Raw genomic sequence first — 20776 nt, forward strand, 5'->3', positions numbered from 1 at the left:
TCATAAACATTGTGTGATGCTAAAATCAGTTGAAATAAGCAGTTATGACACCAATGTTGGTACTATGGTTAAAAAAGCATAATTATGACACATCATGGAGAAAGATGATACAACAATTAATGATTAATTCAGATGTAACACAGAAATTCCATTCGGTCATTGAGACCGTGTGGCTGCATCGTCGCCATGTAGCGGATCCAGAAGTTCTCTCTCTTGAGCAGAGTGTTTTTATTGTTATGTGTGATTTTGACTTGCTCCAAAACAAGAAATTTTAACTGAGATACTGTGTGTTTCTGTTCAACAAAGTGAGCTGCAACTGATGATTTCATGTTTCCAGTCCTGATGTTACTTTTGTGTTCCAACAGACGTACTTTCACTTTTCTTTCAGTGTGTCCCACATAGCTTTTGCCACAGGGACATTTCAGCATATAGATCACATTGGTCGAGTTGCATGTGGCATTCACTCTCAATTTGATCGGATGCCCCCGCATGGGGTGATTGGTGACATTGCCCTGTATACAATTATTGCAGTTGCTGCAATTATAGCATGGTCTCAAGCCTTTATATGTGGTCAGATGATCCTGTTCTTTTGGTTTGGACAAAATCTCTTTGAGATTCCGTCCCCTCGTGAAGGCAAATAGTGGTAGACTAGCAAAAGATCCTTGAAAATCCGGCTCTAAACTCAACAGCGACCAATGGTTCAGGATGATTTTCTTGAACAAACCACTCAAAATTGAATATTTAGACACCACTACCATCCTTGTATTTTCAACCTTGGATTTGACCTGTAGAAGGTCTTCTCGTTTCATGTTGTTACAAGATATGACAGCTTTATCCAATGTCTCCTGACTACAAGCTCGGCGAGGTGTACACTTGGGCAGAAGTGTACGCCCGCCGACGCCCCAACAGACCATATAATCCCTATTCAGAAAATGAAACTTCATCATCTGACGGTGAACCTAGAAGCCAGAAAGTGACCACATCCAATGTGGAACAACAACAACCTTCGACTTCTAATGCTGCGGTTCATTTTTTAGACCCAGGTCAGGCACAACCTACCGACCCAGGCGGGGCAAAACCCGCAGGGGTAGAAAAAGAAAAACCCAAAGGGACCAGGAGCAACCGTCGGAAGTGACGGAGATGGGTAACTTAGTGATTAACATCTCGTCGATTGAAATCGATGAATCACAAATTCGAGTATTGCAGAAAGGCCAATCGTTTGTGCCAACCACCAATATGAACACATTAGAATTGGAAGTCAGTACTTTCAAGTTGCTACGCAAAATTCGTTTGAGACATTACTTTGATAATGTAGTGATAAGTTCTATACAGGATGAAGACATGCTACTGGGATTACGGCCACATAGTACCTTCATGGCTCCCGTGAGCCACAAGATCATTGATATGTTTGAAAGTTTAGTCAAGAGGGATATCTCACGACTCCCTTTTCAATCCCGGATGAAACACGAGAATTTAACAAAAACTGAAAAGAACATTCTACAAAATATAGCGAATAACAGTGCTATAGTGTGCCAAACAGCTGATAAGGGCGGTGCCCTTGTGATAATGGACTCTTCCTATTATACTGAACAAGTTAGGGCACACATTTCTGATTTGAACACTTATGCTCCCCTATCAGTGGACCCCACCAATGAGTTTGCAGCCATTCTCATCGATAAGATTCAACAGGCTTTTGACAACGGCACAATTGATGATCGTGTGAGACGTTATCTCACCCCCTTGAATCCCAGACCTCCTACACTGTATATGTTGCCGAAGGTGCACAAGCACCCAACGAAACCACCTATGAGACCCATAGTCTCGACCAAGGGAAGTATTCATGAAACAACAGGCAAATTTCTGGACAGGTATTTGCAGACCTTTGTACTAAAGACAGGTTCATATGTCAGAGACACTACCGACTTCCTCATTAAACTACAACAAGCAGTGAGATCTTTGGACAACCAGGAGTTGATACTGTGCACAGTGGACGTTTGTTCACTGTACACATGTATACCACACGAACAGGGCATACAGGCTGTTGAACATGAATTACTCAATTCCGATCTAGATGAGGATCTGAAAGTGTTCCTTTTAGAAATATTGGTTTTCACCTTATATCACAGTTATTTTACCGTGTTTGATGAATGGTTCCAACAGTTGTGTGGGACAGCCATGGGAAATTGCGCAGCTCCTGCGTATGCCAATCTCTTTATGAAATCTTTCGAGGAGACTCACGTATTGAATCAACCGCTGTGGCTCAACAATGGAAAACTCTACCTGAGATTTATTGATGACATTTTCATGCTGTGGGCAGGAACTGAAATTGAGCTTTTGGAATTCTTGAACTCTTGGAACTTGGTGAACAACAGAGTACAGTTCACGTGGAACTATGACAGAGAATGTATACACTTTTTGGATGTGAAAATTGAGAGAAAGTCAGGTGCTGTGACCACGACTATCTTTCGCAAACCAACGGATCGCAATTCCATCTTGCATTACCTAAGTTTTCATCAACCTAGGTTAAAACAGAATTTACCCCGTTCGCAGTTGATGCGTGTCAAACGCATAGTATCGTCACAGGATGAGTGTCAACAGGAGATGGCAAAAATGATTAGCAGGTTTCGTGACCGTGGTTACCCTCAGGAGACATTGGATAAAGCTGTCATATCTTGTAACAACATGAAACGAGAAGACCTTCTACAGGTCAAATCCAAGGTTGAAAATACAAGGATGGTAGTGGTGTCTAAATATTCAATTTTGAGTGGTTTGTTCAAGAAAATCATCCTGAACCATTGGTCGCTGTTGAGTTTAGAGCCGGATTTTCAAGGATCTTTTGCTAGTCTACCACTATTTGCCTTCACGAGGGGACGGAATCTCAAAGAGATTTTGTCCAAACCAAAAGAACAGGATCATCTGACCACATATAAAGGCTTGAGACCATGCTATAATTGCAGCAACTGCAATAATTGTATACAGGGCAATGTCACCAATCACCCCATGCGGGGGCATCCGATCAAATTGAGAGTGAATGCCACATGCAACTCGACCAATGTGATCTATATGCTGAAATGTCCCTGTGGCAAAAGCTATGTGGGACACACTGAAAGAAAAGTGAAAGTACGTCTGTTGGAACACAAAAGTAACATCAGGACTGGAAACATGAAATCATCAGTTGCAGCTCACTTTGTTGAACAGAAACACACAGTATCTCAGTTAAAATTTCTTGTTTTGGAGCAAGTCAAAATCACACATAACAATAAAAACACTCTGCTCAAGAGAGAGAACTTCTGGATCCGCTACATGGCGACGATGCAGCCACACGGTCTCAATGACCGAATGGAATTTCTGTGTTACATCTGAATTAATCATTAATTGTTGTATCATCTTTCTCCATGATGTGTCATAATTATGCTTTTTTAACCATAGTACCAACATTGGTGTCATAACTGCTTATTTCAACTGATTTTAGCATCACACAATGTTTATGATATGGGTTTTTGCATTGTATGCTTGATTTAAATGCACGCATGGCTAATTTCAAACTTTCACGGGTGATTTATTTTTCACCACTTCAAGATGGCGCTCAATTTTTCTACACTCTGCTGGGTTGGAGTTTTGTCCTACTTTCTTTTCTATTCTGGGACGTGGTTTCACGCTGCATGCATATTAACACGCCGGCCGCCTCGCTTATCGAGGCTGCCAGCTGAGGATTCAGAGAGCAGGCACACGTATTCCGTGGCATGTAAGTACCTCGTTCTGAGGATGCTAACTACGGTACCATTAATTGATGGTCTATTCATTTTGATTCACGGGGTTACTTAGACTCCTTAGCTTGATTGTGGGAACGGTGTTCACGCTGCTTGCTTTTTAAATGATTTTTCACTTTTCTCGTCACAGGCGGTCACTTGCGGTGTTTATTTAATTCAGTTGCGCACATGCTTGTATATTCGGCATCATCGTGTTGTGATGTTCATTACTTTTGCGTTTTTGACCCGTTTGGCATGATTGTTTGACCATGATTTACATGCTTCTGAGCACGCAGTATGACTTTATTCACTACAAATGTTGAATTAATCATTTACACGTGAGGCTATGGTGGCGGACACATCATTGTACTACATGATAGTGATACTATTTTGCTTTCCTTTATGTTCTTAGAGCGTTCCCCTGAGGAAGGGCGTAATTTCAGCCCGAAATGCATTGGGAGTTATGCTGGGAGTTATGTTAACGATTTGATTTTGGAATGATGTCAGATTCCAGACATTTGGAGAGATTTATGATTTACCCAAAAAAATTTGGATTTATGGAATAAATCATTGATGAACTGAATTAAACATTCGTGGTGATTACACTTTGGAGTGAAATTGATTGGTTACATATAAGACAGCATTGTCTTCTTGGAGCTGTGCACCGGGAGTCTCCTTCCAGTGGGGGGAGCTGCGTATTAGTTAGTCTGTAAATGTCAGGATGTTTTTACCAGAATTAGCAACTGTTAGCTCCTCCCACTTGTTCACTGTGCATTTTCTGTATGACCTTATATGTATAAAACACAGCACGGAGAAGGCAGTAAGGGATTTACGTGTTGCACCACCTAAATATACACTAATGTACAGCATCAAAGAACAGTAAATAGCTGCACACCTCCCTAATCCACTGCCACAGAACTAAATTCAGATAAATAGATCCTCAATTAAGGAGTCTTCCCCATTCTACTAAGACGAAACCGGTACTAACGCCTTCGAACACTCGAATTTCGCGCCTCTTTGTATTCGTCTTAGTAGAATGGGGAAGACTTCTTAATTGAGCATCTATTAGAGGGTTGTGCCTTTCAGAGTACTCACCTCTTCATCTCTACGGGTGTAAAAAAATACTGAATATTTCAGACACCCTGTTGTCGAATCTACTCTGGTGCTTGAATTGGTATTCGGATCAAGTCTTCTTCCTTTTTCTTCGTTTGTTTTGGTTGGTGCACAGTATTGGACTTCCAACTAGCTTAACTGCTGACTTATCTAATCAGCTGTGGCATTTTTCCAATGAGGTCTCAATCTACTTGAATTGTTCCTGCCCTGAGGAAGCCCATAACAGGCGAAACGCGTTGGCTGTTTCGTAGCTGTTTCACTGGTCATCATATATTGAGATTCTTGGCTGTTTTTCATCGTGTCAAGTGAAATTGATTAAAATTGGACTTTATTTCATATTCATGAAGGACATGTGTCCTAATTTGTTACATTGACACATCATGTTATAATTATTCTTGTTGCTTCTCCATTTGCTTGTTTTATATTGACCTTATATGTACCTAAAACCTACTTCTTGTACTTATACCGCGTTCTTTTGAGCCCCTGTGTAGGTATAAAAGGACCAAGCTCCTTCCATTCAGGGTGCTACTTCATACATTGCCGAAGGGTGTTGTGTTATGTTATGTTATGGTATACACAACTTATATAGCGCACGGGCACCCAGAGGTTTCATGGCGCTAGAGAAGGGGAAAAAAGAAAAGAAAATGGTGAGCAGTGGCTTAACTGTGTGCTTGTTTAAATGTGTGAATGTAGTTCCACCTCATGAGGTTAACAAACTTTGTATTTTCTATTCCAGTTTCTGTGCCTACTTCTATCCTATTGGTCCGAGGACTTGTGCAGAGAAGGGCGAACCCCTTGCATTGGTAGGCCTTGCTGAGGCTCACCACTACAAAATGGCGCCCCACAAGTGGGGCTCATCGGCGACTCGGATGCCCGAAGGAGTGGTCAAAACGAAGGATTGGAATCTTGCTACGGATGATCATTGCCCGAGGAGACCCGCGTCTTGGCAAACCACAGCATTTTTCCTCTCTTTCTGATCTGACCATCCAGGTGGTGCCTGTCCTCGACTGAGATCTCTTCTGTTGATTCACCATGCAGTGACCATTTGGTCGATTTTGGGAACTTGGCAGTTGGAACCTGGATACCAAGTGATTGGTAAGAGTCATTATGCGGCACTTGCTGTTGGTTTTGATGCCTGGGATTGGTAAGGTAGTTTAGTAACGCTTACTGTGGCTTAGGAATTTTGGAATTTGTGTTGGCCAACTTGGATTTGTTTGTGATTGATATATGAATTGCAATTTATATAGGCAGGTAATGAGGAGACTTTTCTCTATTTGAATTGATTTGAACGGCACAACTTACTACAGTACCTTAAGTGCTACTTTGATTATAATACTGCATATTCTGCACTATTTTTGGCATGCCTGCTTCTAGCACACTTCGTAGGATGTGTTGCTTTTGTAGTGGTACCAATTTGAGATTCGATGAAGCACAACCGCCCCCCCCGGAGGGGACGCCTAATGGGGACATGTATATTAAATATGGTATTTCTTCTATAATGTACAGCACGTTATGGAATAAATATACGCATAAGGATCCTGAGTTGCGTTGGCCTATGCATGGGTCATTTGATTTACGAAAGATTCAGTATGTGGAGCAATGTATGTTTGAGAGAAAGACTAGGCAAGATATGTTTGACTGTGTACGAATGTGGGAGAAAGAAGTGAGTGAGCGAATAAAGCGTGAACAAGCCTTGACTGAAAAAAAACAGCTAAAGAATATTCATTCGAAAGCATTAGAAATGAAAAATAAAGAAATAAAAGAACTAAAAAAAAAGAGAAGATAGGGAGCGCCATTTACAGGTAACTGACCAATACGCTGTTCAGCGGCCCCTCTATCCTATTCTTAATAAGCCTCAAGATGATTTCTTGTTATTAGATCGTTCTCCGCCTCCATATATTTTTCCTTCTGCTCCTCATGAGTCAGATGAGGTTTCTCCTGCAGACCAGGAGAAAGCACGGGAAACTCCTTCTATGTTGCCCGCTGAGCGAGCGTCTCAGCTTAGATCTGCTGCTCGTAAAGCCGCCCGTAATATTGCTCCTGCTTCTAAACTTTTAGATGACATGAAGGATTGGCAGGAAAGGGAGCAAGTATATTTAACAGAGGTGTTTGCCACAGAAGTTGTTGAACTGTTTAGGAACATTCTGACAATTTGGAGAATGTTGATATAGCAAATGATTGTAAGCAAATGTGTGATGGTCTTTTTGTCTTTTCTCAGGTGGCTGACTGAATCAGGTGTTTGGTTAAATTACGTGTTGAGACAGTCCGTTTGCGGGAATAGAAAAAGGCAGCCGACGCAGCTGCACAAACATCTCAGACCGGCGTGGCCCAACCTTCTATCTTCGGAACACATAAGACTATGATAGTTCATGCGAAACCTATGCTGGAAGCCGCACCTTTGTATGTTCCTCCTAAAGGAGCGGGTACAAGTGATGGTAAGGCTCCTACTGATGCAATGGGTTATTTTATTTATAATTGGGTTCATACTCCTTGGAATAGAGCGGATGTTATGGCTCCTAAAACTGCATTACCTGATCCGCGGGAAAATCCAGCAGCTTTTTATGAGGAAGTTGAGGGGGCTATTAGCTCTTGTACTATGACTCTACCCGATATTGACCTGTTTTTCGGTTTGATATTGCCCTCTGATATGTGGAGAACTGTGCGTAAAGTTGATGATCGTGCGGCTTTTGGGGCATTATGGAAGATTTAGAACAATTAGATGAAGAAAGAGAACCTGCGCAGAAACCGTGTCAGTTAATTCTAGATCTTTCAGCAGCTATTATAGTTATGTTAAAAACGATTATTCCCCCTAAAAAGATAGATTGTATTGTATTAGCGCCTTGTAAGCAAAAGACAGATGAATCGGTTTCTAACTTCTTCACGCGCTTTGAAGAAGCATTCCACAATTTTAGTGGCCAGTCATTGACCGATGACACAGGCAGGCATCTGTTCGTCGACAAATATGTCGCAAACCTGTTGCCAGGAATAGCTAGTCGCCTAAAGGCCAGCGAGAGTTAATGGACTACCTCTTGTCCGTTTTCTCTTTTAACTATGGCTCAGTATTACGAACAACAGGAATTAGAAGCGAAAGGCAATGTGGATAAAAAGACTAAAGAATTAAAAACAAAAGTTATGTTGGCTCAGGCTTATGGTCCGCCTTCTAGAGGCAATGATAGAGGTGGATGTGGATCTTATGGTTTTTCCTTTTCCTCTTACTCGTTCGAATTTTTCTGTTGATCAGTGTGCGTATTGTAAGAAATTTGGACATTGGGCTTCTGATTGTCCAGGACTACGTGCACAGCAGTATCCACGTGGTCGGGGACAAATGCGAAATCGTTCAGGATATTCAGGGTCTAGAAGAAGCACGGATGATCGTGCTAGGTTTGATTCTAACATGCGTGGACAGGATGGGTTTAATGCTTTTGACAGACAAAATCAATATAAAATGTCGGATTATGTGCCATCCGATTTCAGAGATTCAGTTTATGCATACGATTGCCTAGGATGGGGTAAGGAATCAGTTGAATTTCCAGTAGATCAGAAGGGTCCCTATGTTACAGCACATGTTTTGGGTTCTACTGATCAGTTTCTGGTTGATACAGGAGCTACTCGTAGCGCCTTATCTTAACACTTGGTTCCAGGGCTCCCCTGTCTGGCTTAACTATTACATCAATAGGTTTTGATGGAACACCTTCCCTTAGCCCACTATCACAACCACTTGCATTTCATGTTGATAAATTTACTGCTCCATGTCCATTTTTGCTTTCTCCAAATACACCAGATAATATTGTGGGTCTTGATATGCTTAAATATTTCAGGGCTACGATACGATGTTCCCCAGAAGGAGTACGGGTTATTTTGAATGACAACTACCCTGTGATGGAGAGATCCTGTGTGGTTAAAGAGGATATTGCATTAGCTTTCCTCCCTAGTATTTTGTGTGCAACTTCAGACTCCGATGAAGGTCAGATGGTTATCCCACCAGTCCATATTAGTGTCAAGGAGGGCGCTTCATTACCACAATTGCCAAATTATAAAATTTCTCAAGAAGGCGAAGAAGCACTTATATGAATTGTCCATGATTTGATTAAAGTGGGGGTTGTGAGAAAAGTTTCTTATAATGTTTGCAACAGTCCTATTCTTCCTATTTTGAAAAAAGACACTGACATTAGGATTGACAGATTCTTTATTGATTTGAGAGAAGTTAACAAGATTGTAGTGCCACAATACCCTGTGGTTTCTGACATAACAACACTACTTACCCTAGTTCCATCAACAACAACTACATTTTCTGTGATTGACTTGAAGAATGCTTTCTTCTCGATTCCTATTCATCCTGATAGCCGATATTTGTTCGGTTTCACTTTGAATAATAAATTGTACAGATTTTGTAGAATTCCTCAAGGGTACACTGAGAGTCCGAGCATTTATAGTCAAGCCCTGAAACGACAACTTGACTCCTTTATGTTGTCTGAAGGAGTGGTTCTCATACAATATGTCGATGACATCTTGTTGGCAGCCGAAACGACCGAGCAATGTGAAAAATGTACTTTGTCTCTACTTTCTTCTCTTGCTACACACAACCATAAAGTGTCACTGAAGAAATTGCGATATTGTAGACCAAAGGTAACCTATTTAGGTCACCTTCTGTCTATGGAGGGTCGTGCACTTACACCAGATCGCATACAAGCAATTTTAGACACACCAGTATCTTCTACTCAGAAAGACATCCGTGCATTCATTGGTTTGACTTCGTTCTGTAGGCAATGGATTTTAGGATTTTCACACATTGTTAAACCCCTGCTAGCACTTTTGACTAAAGACACTCCAATGCCCCTTCCATGGATAGATGAATGCCAGGATGCTTTTCGTCAGTTACGACAAGCTCTTTGTTCGGCACCAGTGTTAGGCACTCCAGATTACACAAAGGCTTTTACACTTTATGTCCACGAGAAAGATGGGTGTGCATTGTCAGTTTTAGTACAGACACAGGGTGACAAGCAGAGTCCCTGCGCGTATTTTTCAGCGGTTCTTGACCCCGTTGCTCGTGGATTGCCTGGGTGCTTCCGTCCAATTGCAGCAACAGCTGAGTCGATACGGCAGAGTGAAGAGATAGTTTTGTCACATAAACTGTTGGTGTTAGTACGCCATGTGTTTGATGCCCTTTAGAATCAGACGGAGAGGCAACATTTGACTAGTGCTTGTTTCAACAGGATACGAGTTGACACTGTTAGCCCCTCACATTACATTGAAGAGATGTGCGACACTGAACCCAGCTACTTTGTTACCATATCCTGCGACTCAGCTTCAGTCACAGGAGTCTCATGATTGTATATTCCTTACTGAGGAACAGACAAAGGGTCGCATCGACGCCCCTTTCAGATGTAGATGGGGAACTGTGGGTTGATGGCTCCTGTTTGAAGTTACCAGATGGTACGACTTCAGCTGCATATGCAATCACGACACTTGAGACAGTAGTGGAAACAGCTCGCATACCACAGAAGTCGGCTCAAGCAGCTGAGCTAATAGCTTTACCACGATCATGTGTACTTAGCACTGACTTGCGTGTGAACATCTATACAGACAGCCGCTATGCTTTTGGATTGGGCCATGAATTTGGCCTACTTTGGAAGGAAAAAGGCTTCCTTACGTCCCACGGGATGCAGATAATGCACGGAGAATTAGTGCATAATCTTTTGACTGCACTAACATATCCAAAGAAGATAGCTATTGTGAAGTGTAGTGCACACAAGAAAGTAACTGATAAGACAGGACAAGGCAATGCCTTTGCAGATTGCCTAGCTCGTGAGACTGCAATGCAACGAAGCACTACTTCCATGTATGTTGTGAAGTCACAAGCTGAGCGATGGCATGATGCTAGACGGGAAGTGCTAGATGAACAGAGATCTGCTTCGGTAGCAGAACTTGAGCAATGGGCCAAAGAAGGAATATTGGATGATGAGGGTTGTTGGCGCAACAAAGACATGGATAAGTGGAAACTGCCTGCAGCCTATTTACAACCTATGGTTCAAATGGCACATGGGCTGGCACATGTTGGAGCTCTAGCAATAACGAAATTGCTTACGCGGGTTTGGGAGCATCCTGAAATTGTCAACACATTTAAGAGAGTAGTACAGTCCTGTTTGATCTGTTGGCAGTATAATCCTGGTAAAGGGACACAAACTCCTACAGGAGGGTTTGCTACACCGACTGCACCTTTTGAAGTTTTGCAGATGGATTACATCCAACTTGAATGCTGCAATAACTGAAAGTATGTCCTAGTGGTGGTATGTGCCTTCAGTAAATGGATAGAGGCATACCCTAAAAAGTACAATACAGCTCTCACTACAGCGAAGGTGCTTCTAAAGGAGTTTTTCCCTAGATATGGTTTGTAAACTTTTGTGGAGTGACAACGGACCCCATTTTATTGGGCAAATTGTTGAGCATGTCCTGAAAGGATTAGGAATCAAACAGAAATTCCATGCAGTCTTCCACCCGCAATCAACAGGATTAGTGGAGAGGTACAACGCTTCGGTGAAGCTGAAATTAGCGAAAATACTGGCTTCCACGTCTTTGAAGTGGCCGGATGCACTACCCTTGACATTGTTGTCCATAAGATCGGTGCCACAGTCATGATCTGAGCTTACTCCATATGAAGTAGTATTTGGAAGACCGATGAATATTTGGGGAGTCCCCAAGCCACGCCCCGTAAATGATGTACCATGTGTTCTGATGAATAATGATTTGGCACAGTTAACCAGCAGTTTGATCTCTATTCATCAACAGGTTCGAGAAGCTCTCCCTGACAGATCTGTAGGTGAGGCCCACGAACTCCGTCCCGGAGGCCATGTAATGGTCAAAGTCTTCAAAAGGTCGAACAGCTTGGAACTGAGGTTGTGAGGACCGGAGCAGGTGCTCCTTGCGGCGAGGACAGCAGTTCGAGTGAGGAACAGGAAGAACTGGGTCCATAGCACTCACTGTAAACGAGTGTCGCCTGCCTTGGTGGAACCTGCTGTGCTGACTGATCATCGAGAGATCTTGGAAATGGAGAAGGGCCAAGCTATCTCACCTGACGAATTTGAAGGAGTCTTCCCGAACCACATGATTTCTGGAGCATCGCGATACCAACTGATACCAAGGAAAGAGCCTGCATTGTCGAAAAGGACTGGTTGAGCTACAGCCCTGGGTTGGTGAAACATAGTTCCAATGTGGCAAGGGGGGGGGGGATCAGTCCTGCGAAGTGACACCCGTCATGACCCTCAGTGAAGAAATCAACGGCTGCCCAGGGATAAGAGCTCCAATATATGTTTTTTTTTTTACGACGACGAAATAATCATGTCTGCTGAAAGATCAAAAGTTGCTAAGATCTGCAATAAGAAAATCATTTGTGCTATAGGGCTTGTTGTTGCTATATTGGCTATGGCAGCAATAACTTGGGTTGTTAGGAAAGTGGCTCCTGCTCGACAATTGCTGATTGCCACTACTCCAGTATCAATTGAGCACCACTACTTTACGCTTCGCTACCATGAGCAGAAGCATTGATACTCCTACCTAAACAATACATTAATCCAGATGTTGCATCATACTCATAATGCCACGAATACTACCAACTGTTGGGTGTGTGGGATGATATCTGTACAAGAAAAGAAAGGAGGAACACCTTTCATTTCTCTTCCTTTTTCACTTTTTGGTTCTTGTCAAGCCTGGTTGTGCTTTTGTTTGCCTCTGAAAGGGCCAACATTACAGAGATGACAGTGGGACAAATCAATTATTGTGAGAAGTTGGCCTGGTATATGATGTTCAGTATTCTAGTGAGCACCTTGCGCCAGTCCAAACAACCCTTATGGTGATGGTTGTAAAGTCAAACTTATAGACCAGCTATCCTAGTGGTAGCATGGACAAAGCAGTCTTAGGCTAAAACTTCAGAGAGCATGTGAAGCCAGCTGTTTTACCATATATAATCCCTTGAATACCAAATGAAAGGACACCACACCAGGTATATATCAAATATATATGTATTTATTACTAACACAACCCCTCTGTACTCTTTATGAGACCAGAGTTCAAGATACAGCACAAGTTACTCAATAAGCATACAATAAGTTGCACAAATACAATTCTGCCTTAGGGGCCTCATGAACCGTATACTAAAGAAGTGGTATAAGGAGGGGCGTGGCCAAGAGCGCGATGTGAGAAGACGTGCCCGGGTAGAGCTCCGAGCGAAGCTCCCCTTCCACGGGCGATTTCTCCTCCAATTCCTGTGCATTCGGGCCCAAACTCGGACCGAGTACTCCCGGGGACCAGCCCAGCCGTCCCTAGAAATTTCAGGAGGATCGGAGTACCGGCCCCTCCGACCGTCAGTTGCCGCTGCACCTGCCCGCCCAGGGCTCACTTCCGGTCGGCGGCCCCTACTACCCAAGACCGGGGATCCGGCTCACCGAGGTAGGCCACAACACGAGTGCAATCCCCGGCGCGATCCGGAGGGGAAGGAGACCGCGCCGCAACGCCGGCCACCCACCAGCGCTCCAGCCGTGCAGGGGCCCCAGGTTCAACTGCAGGACATTCGACCCTGGCCCACGACGGCGGTGTAATCGACCCGCCCTGCCGACCGACCCTGGAGGCATCCAGCCAGGCCCGGTGAGCACCGGAGAGGGGGAACACTCAGACGCCTGGGGATCCGTTTGGTCGGCGTTGCCCCCTGGCTCCCGGCGGGCCACAGCGAGAACAGACCCGCTCCGCCCCCTGGCCCCTCACACTCGCCCGCCGCCTTGTCACTGGCCCGGCGAGGGGGACGAGACATTACCACAGCGCCCGGTACCCCCGGTGCACCCACGACGCGGGGATCCCTGAGGCTACAAGCAGGCACGCCACACTGACCCACGGCGCCCTGCGCTGCTGACCCGCCCTGCCTGCCGGCGCTGGGGGCTTCCCGCATAATCTGGCGGGAGCCGGAGGACAACCGCACTCCACTGCTTGGAGACCCGCACCGTCGGCGTCGTCCCTGGGCCTGAGTGATCGGCGACGGTAGCTGGGTGGCCCCACCTCCTGGACACCAGAACCCACCCGCTGTTCAGTAACGACCGCTGGACAACGTTGGACCCATCCACTACTGCAGTGCCCGGCCCGCGCGGCGCACGGACCGTGGCCGCGTCGAGACAGCCCATCTACCAATTGGACTTACAACAAGGGACCTGCTCAGGCCCACGCGGGTGAGCACCCAGGACACCTCCGCGTTCTCCACCTCGGCCAATCCGGCACTGTGCTCCACGGTGCCCCACGCAACGTCAGGTGGCATCCAGGATCCAGCGCACCGCCCGGCACGGGCTGAGCTGACGACCTGGCCAGGAGAGACTAGTCCGCACAGGCCCCGACAGTGTTCACCGAGAAAGCCTGACTGACCGGCTGCCTCCCCGTGACGACCACCCACATGTCAGGGGGGACCAGAGCGAAGACCGGCACAGGTGGGGCCCTGGGCAAGGGAAAGATGGTGAAGAACACGGAGGCTGACCAAACCGCCTCCAAATTGGACACAATGCTGGCGGCCATGGAACGCCTGGAGGAATCCATGCAGCTCACCCGTACGTCGCTGGAGAACAGGATCGATAAAGTGGCTGTGGACTTAACGCTCCTTCGAGCGGACCACAAGAAACTATCCGACCGCACCACGGCCTTGGAGCACACGATGGCGGAGACCACACCCAAGCTGACACAGACAGATAAGCACGTCCGTGACCTACTCAACCGGGTGGATTTCCTCGAGGATAGAGCGGAGGATGCTGAAGGGCGGGCCAGAAGAAACAATGTTCGCATAGTGGGCCTTCCGGAACGATGGGAACGGAGGGAGACTGCGGAACATATGGAGACCTGGCTCAGAGAGCTCCTGCCTGAAGGCACACTGTCACCACATTTCGTGGTGGAAAGAGCACACCGAGTGCCGTCCCGTCCACCCCCGGAGGGCTCCAACCCGAGGCCAATGCTCATGCGGGTGCTGAACTACCGTGACCGGGACGCCATTCTCCGCGAAACGCGGAAACTGTCGGACATACAGGTGGACAACGCCAAGGTGATGTTCTTCCCTGATTACACCATTCAGGTCCAACGCCGGCGTCAATCGTTTCTCGAGGTGAAACAACGGCTCAGGCGCCTGGCTCTCAAGTACTCCTTGCTGTTCCCGGCACGTCTCAGAGTGGTGGCGCAGGACAAAACCCACTTCTTCGACACTCCAGAGGCGGCGGCGACCTGGCTGGATTCGGGTGTGGATGCGAACTACGTACCTGCCCCGAAGGAGCAGCGCCGCCATCGAGGTACCCGCAGGCGGAGACAACGGCACGCCTCGAGGCCCGGGTCGCCGACCACAGACGCAGAAATCGGACCCACCCCAGAGCAAATACTGATTGAACATCGAGAGGCCATCCGGAGAACCGCTGAGATCAGTGGGTCGCAATCGCCCATCCTGATCCCCAACGCAAGCCCGAGATCACGCGGGAGCGAGGACGACGATTTCATATACGGACTGCCAGATGACCCGAACACTGAGGGCTTACCGGTTGTCACACCCCAAACATCGGATCTGATAGCATAAATGACCCTCCTCAACCTAGCCCAGGCCTGGGCATTGCGATTGGCATCCTGAGACAGTTTGGTCGATTTCAAAACTGACCTGTCCGGAAGTCCACAACAACACTTCCGAGACCCACGGCAGCTACATACAGCCCCATCTCCGTGTTCTGAGCTCCACTCCTGATCCCCCTGCCTGCCGGCCCGGCACAGTCCGCAGTGACACCGAGAGAGGGGTAGGAGCGGTCCCACTGGCACGTCGCTGGGAGCATGCATCTGGCGGGGTGGACGGGCCCCTAGAGGTGAGTGACCCCCCCTGGGGAGGTAGCAGATGGGATCCCCCCCCAGGGGTGGACTGTCCGAGACCAGCGACATTGGGAACCCTGACCTGTCTGCGGACACTGCCACTGACATTTGGTGCCCCTAGACACACTGCCCGTGGTGGGGAGCCGCCACAGCTCCCTTGGCGAACTGAACTGACTTGCCTTACTCACGTGCTGAACTTCGGCATTCCCCCATTGAACTCACGGATTGATTAAGCTCGATAGAGCATTTGGGCGGCGACTCGTTCTGTCGTTGCCCTTTTGGTATTATGTTTCTGTTAAAGTTCTTCCTTTTGGGACTAGTGTGGACATTGCAATGCTGCTGCGTGCACCCCAGGGACAGTGGGAGTGGGCGTGGGGTGATATTGGCCACTGTCCGCGGCCGCTGTGTGTGTGTGGGTGGGGTGGGCTGGGGGTTGGGGGGGGGCCGGGTGCTTGAGCGCGATGCATACTGTGATGGCTACGGTTAAATTCTGTACCTGGAATGTCAGGGGCATGCACACGCCCTCACGTAGATACCAGGTGTACTCATACCTTAGGCGACATCAGGTCCAGATTGCACTACTACAGGAGACACACCTGGTCGCTGCTGAGGTGGCCGCACTTCGCCGCAGGTGGAGGGGGCAGATATACGCCACGACCTTCTCAGCGTTCGCGCGGGGGACCCTAATCTGGGTCAGACCTGGGGTTCCATTCGCACTGACACACAGCAATATCGACACCGAGGGACGCTATGTCTTCATACAGGGCAGACTAGACGGGCAGCAAATTGTCATAGCCTCCATATACGCACCCAATGTGGAACAGGGGAAATTCTTCACGCGCTTGTCAGCAGTAATTGCGCCCTGGCCAGACGTACCCTTGATGGTGGGTGGGGATTACAACTGCGTACTAGATGTCTCCCTTGACCGCTCGTCCCTCCCAGCAGCAATCGCCCCAGCGCAAGCGACTTCCAGGGCCCTAACCGATTGGGCGACGCAATGGAACCTGCACGATGCCTGGCGAGTCAGGAATCCCACCGCCCGGGTGTATTCATATTACTCGGGAGCCCATTCTCTGCATGTTAGGTTGGACCGATACATGCTGTCTCGCGACCTGATCTCCTCCGTGACTGACGCTGACTATCTGGGACGGACGCACTCGGACCATAACCCGCACACACTGGTCTATGGATGGCGATGCCCGCGTCCGCCAATACCCACATGGCGCTTGCAACCGGACCTCCTACTCGACCCGCCTTTCCGGGAGGAGATGTCCAGGAGAATCTTACAATATTTTGAAGACAACACCGACTCGGCCTCCTCCCCGAGAATTGAGTGGGACGCCTTCAAGGCAGTCACGCGGGGAGGCTGCCTTAGTGTGCAGGCGGACCTGCGAGGCCAGGTGGAGAGGGATCTGATAAGGGCGGAGGAGGCGCTACTGGATAAAGAACGGGAGGCGACGAGAGGCGATGATTCCCAGCTGATCTCGGCCAGGGCGGATCACGCTGCGTTGATGGAGCGCCTAAAGAACATTAACTTTGCGGTCCACTCCGCGCGCACTCATAACGCGGGGGACAAACCTGGCAGACTGCTGTCGTGGCTGATACGGCAAGACACGCAGTCTGCGCCGGTCCTGTCGATCCGTACGACACAAGGCGTCGAGGTCTACACCCAGACACAGATCCACGAGGCGTTCACGTCGCATTACAAGTCCCTGTATAGCACGCGGCTACGGGCCACCGTGGTGGAGATCGTGGACTATCTAGCGACTCTACAGCTCCCGACAGCTACTGCTGCCCACCAGGCGGAGTTGGGTGCTGCAATTACCGGTGAGGAATTACGGGACGTAATTTTCTCCCTTTCCAATAGCAAAGCGCCGGGCCCTGACGGGCTCCCGGCGGAGTTCTATAAAGCCTACTCACTGGTGCTAATACCGGAACTGCTGAGAATGTATAAGGCGGCATTGGAAGATGCTGAGCTCCCGGCGTCCCTAAACGAAGCTAATGTGGTCTCTCTGCTGAAACCAGGTAGGGAGGCGACAGAACTAGGCTCATACCGACCATTGGCACTCCTCAACACCGATTACAAAATATTGGCCGCGACGCTCGCCCGGAGACTTGCCCCGTTGGTCCCCACGCTGGTGCACGCTGATCAAAATGGCTTTGTGCCCACCCGGAGCACGTCCTACAACCTACGCCAGTTTTTTAAGATCCAACGGTATGCGACCCCTACCTGGCCGCGCTCAGGGTGCATCGTGCTCGATCTGGAAAAAGCGTTTGACTCGGTGGAATGGCCGTATCTCCTCCGAGTCCTTGAGAAATACGAACTAGGCGACGCCTATATCCAGACGGTGGGGCTCCTCTATCAGGCGCCCGAAGTGCGTGTCCGGACCGGGCGGTTGTTTTCCGACAGGATCCGCATTGGGCGGGGTACCAGACAGGGCTGCCCCCTCTCCCCTATGATATTCGCCCTGGCGATGGAGCCATTGGCGGAGCTACTCCGCGCCTCCGGCGCCGCATGGGGCATCCCACTGGCGGATGGCATACACTCGGTGTCTCTATATGCCGATGATCTCCTACTGTATGTCAGAGATCTCACATGCATACCTGAGGCAATCGAGGGCATCTTCCGTACATTCGGAGATATGTCGGGGCTCCATGTTAACTGGGCCAAATCGGGAACCTACGCATTCAGTAGCGAGATGCCGCAATGTGAAGTGCGCATGATGGGGGAGACGCTCCGATGGCACCCGACGGTATTCAGGTACCTAGGGATCTTGATCTATCGAGACCCCGTGGATCTCCTGGAGGGTAACCTGGTGAGGGCTATATCCTCACTCACGGCCCAGGTCACGTTCTGGAACTCCCTCCCGCTGAATGTGCCGGCCAGAGTGGCACTGACCAAAATGATAATGCTCCCCCGGCTCCTCTATTATTATGCTAACCTGCCAGTGTATGTGCCAACGCGCATATTCAGAGAGCTGGAAACTCTCACCAGGCGCCTTATTTGGAACAAAGGGAGACCCCGGGTAGCGTTGAAGACTCTATATGCAGCCACGGACGCTGGAGGCTTGGCCGTCCCCAACCAAGAGCTGTATTACTTGGCGGCCCAGCTACAATGGGTCGCTTACTGGCTGAGCGGCAAGAACCTGATGGACACGGCCACGGCTGATACCACTCTGTCCCCCGTGCAGGTGCTCACACTCTTCCACCCCCTGGCGCAGGAGCGACACCCCGCCCAAGTCCATGTGGCGATCGCGAAGCGGTGCTTTGCGCGGGCCCTCAAACTTACCAGAGGTACAGTGCCCTACGCCCCGAACCTACCTCTACTGGGAACTCCCTTGGGCACTAGCATACTGTCCTCGACTGCGCTACGCTGCTGGACGGCGGCAGACCTGGACGACCTGAGCGGCCTATATAGCGACGGAGTGCTGCTGCCCTTCGAGACCCTGTCCACAGACACCGGGCTGCCGGTGGGTCAGTTCCTGGCACACGCCGGACTCCTACGTGAACTGACGAGGGCATGGGGTGACATGGGCCAGGAGCCACCCACTCATTTTCTCATCCAGTACCTGCACGTAATGGGCGATGGGTCTCATATAGTGCACTGGCTAGCGCAGGCACTACACACCCACACTCAATTCTCCTCCCTAAGGCTGAGGGGGAAGTGGACGACCGACCGGGGCTCCGACTGGACGGACAAACAATGGACCGCAATATTAGCGGGCGCTAGAAATGTTCCCCGCAACGCGCGATTTAAAACCATCCAATATTATATCATTCATCGAGCATATTTGTCTCCTGACAAACTGAATCGCTATTTCGGACTCACTTCATCGGCATGTCCCAGATGCGGCCTCCAAGACTCGGATTTCCTGCACGCACTCTGGAACTGCGCCCACCTCGCCTTGTATTGGTCAGCGGTCACTGACACGCTGATGGCGGCCTCGGGCGAAACTCTCCCCAAGACATGGGAAGTATGCCTACTGGGGCTCTACAGGAGAACCAAGCAAACCAAGCTGCGGGCACGCTTCTGGGACTTAGGCCTCATTACAGCTAAACGCCTCATTACGAAACGGTGGAAAAACGCCAACCCACCGCGCCCTGCAGACTGGCGCTGCTCTTTTAGCAACTGGGCCAGTGCGGAGAGTGTGTCCCTACACAGAGAGGAGACCGCTGGCCTGCGGAAATACCCGATCGCCCAAGACTGGGACGCTGCCCTGATCGCGTACCACGGGGCATGCGCCCGGGCAGGTATAGAATGCCAAACCTGACGCGGAATAGAAAGGGCCCTGTCACTTGCTGTCCCTATGGGACACAGGATCTGCCCCACCCCCCCCCCTCTCCGCTGCCGCGTCCTCCCCCCCCAATGCCACACCCCCCTCCCCCCCTCCTTCCCCCCCTGCCGCCTGCCCCGCCTACCGAGATCTTCCACAATGACCGATGTCCCCTGCCGCTCCCCGCCGCTCCCCTTCCCCCCCCCCCCGCTGCCCCCCTCCCTCCCCTCCCCGCCCCCGCCCGGCGGCCGTGGCGACACCACACCCTCGATCGCCCCCGCCCCTGCGCAGCCCACACAGGGTGCACCACACGCAGCTAGGATTCAAGATACATTGCCACGTGCACATACACTAGTCCAGCAGTTGTTGAAATGTTTTTCCCTCCCCCTCCTCTTTTAATTCCCAGTTATACCTTTTGGTTGACGCAGAGGCTGTTGATTTTGCACACGCGCTAATGCTCGACCCCCCCCTCCCTGTTTCCGTATCATACAATGGCAACTGGGTGTTTTCATGTACAGGCAGCGGAAGCCCAGCAATCCATGTGACGGCGGGGGACAAGATCCTGCTCCAGCTCGCTACTGTACTGAACAGGGAACATCACTTAATGCAATGACTGTCGGATTTCTTACAGCACCCTGGTCCTAGCGCAGTGCTATGAGCCTCAGGCGCTGCGGCACGAGACATTTCCTAGCACCGCTACTTGTGAACTAATGCATTGCCACTGGCTACTGTTTATTTTCACTCATATTTCATTGGCATGTCATTATGTACTGAAAG

Source organism: Lissotriton helveticus, chromosome 3_1 (assembly GCF_964261635.1).
Source record: "Lissotriton helveticus chromosome 3_1, aLisHel1.1, whole genome shotgun sequence".
NCBI lineage: Eukaryota > Metazoa > Chordata > Amphibia > Caudata > Salamandridae > Lissotriton > Lissotriton helveticus.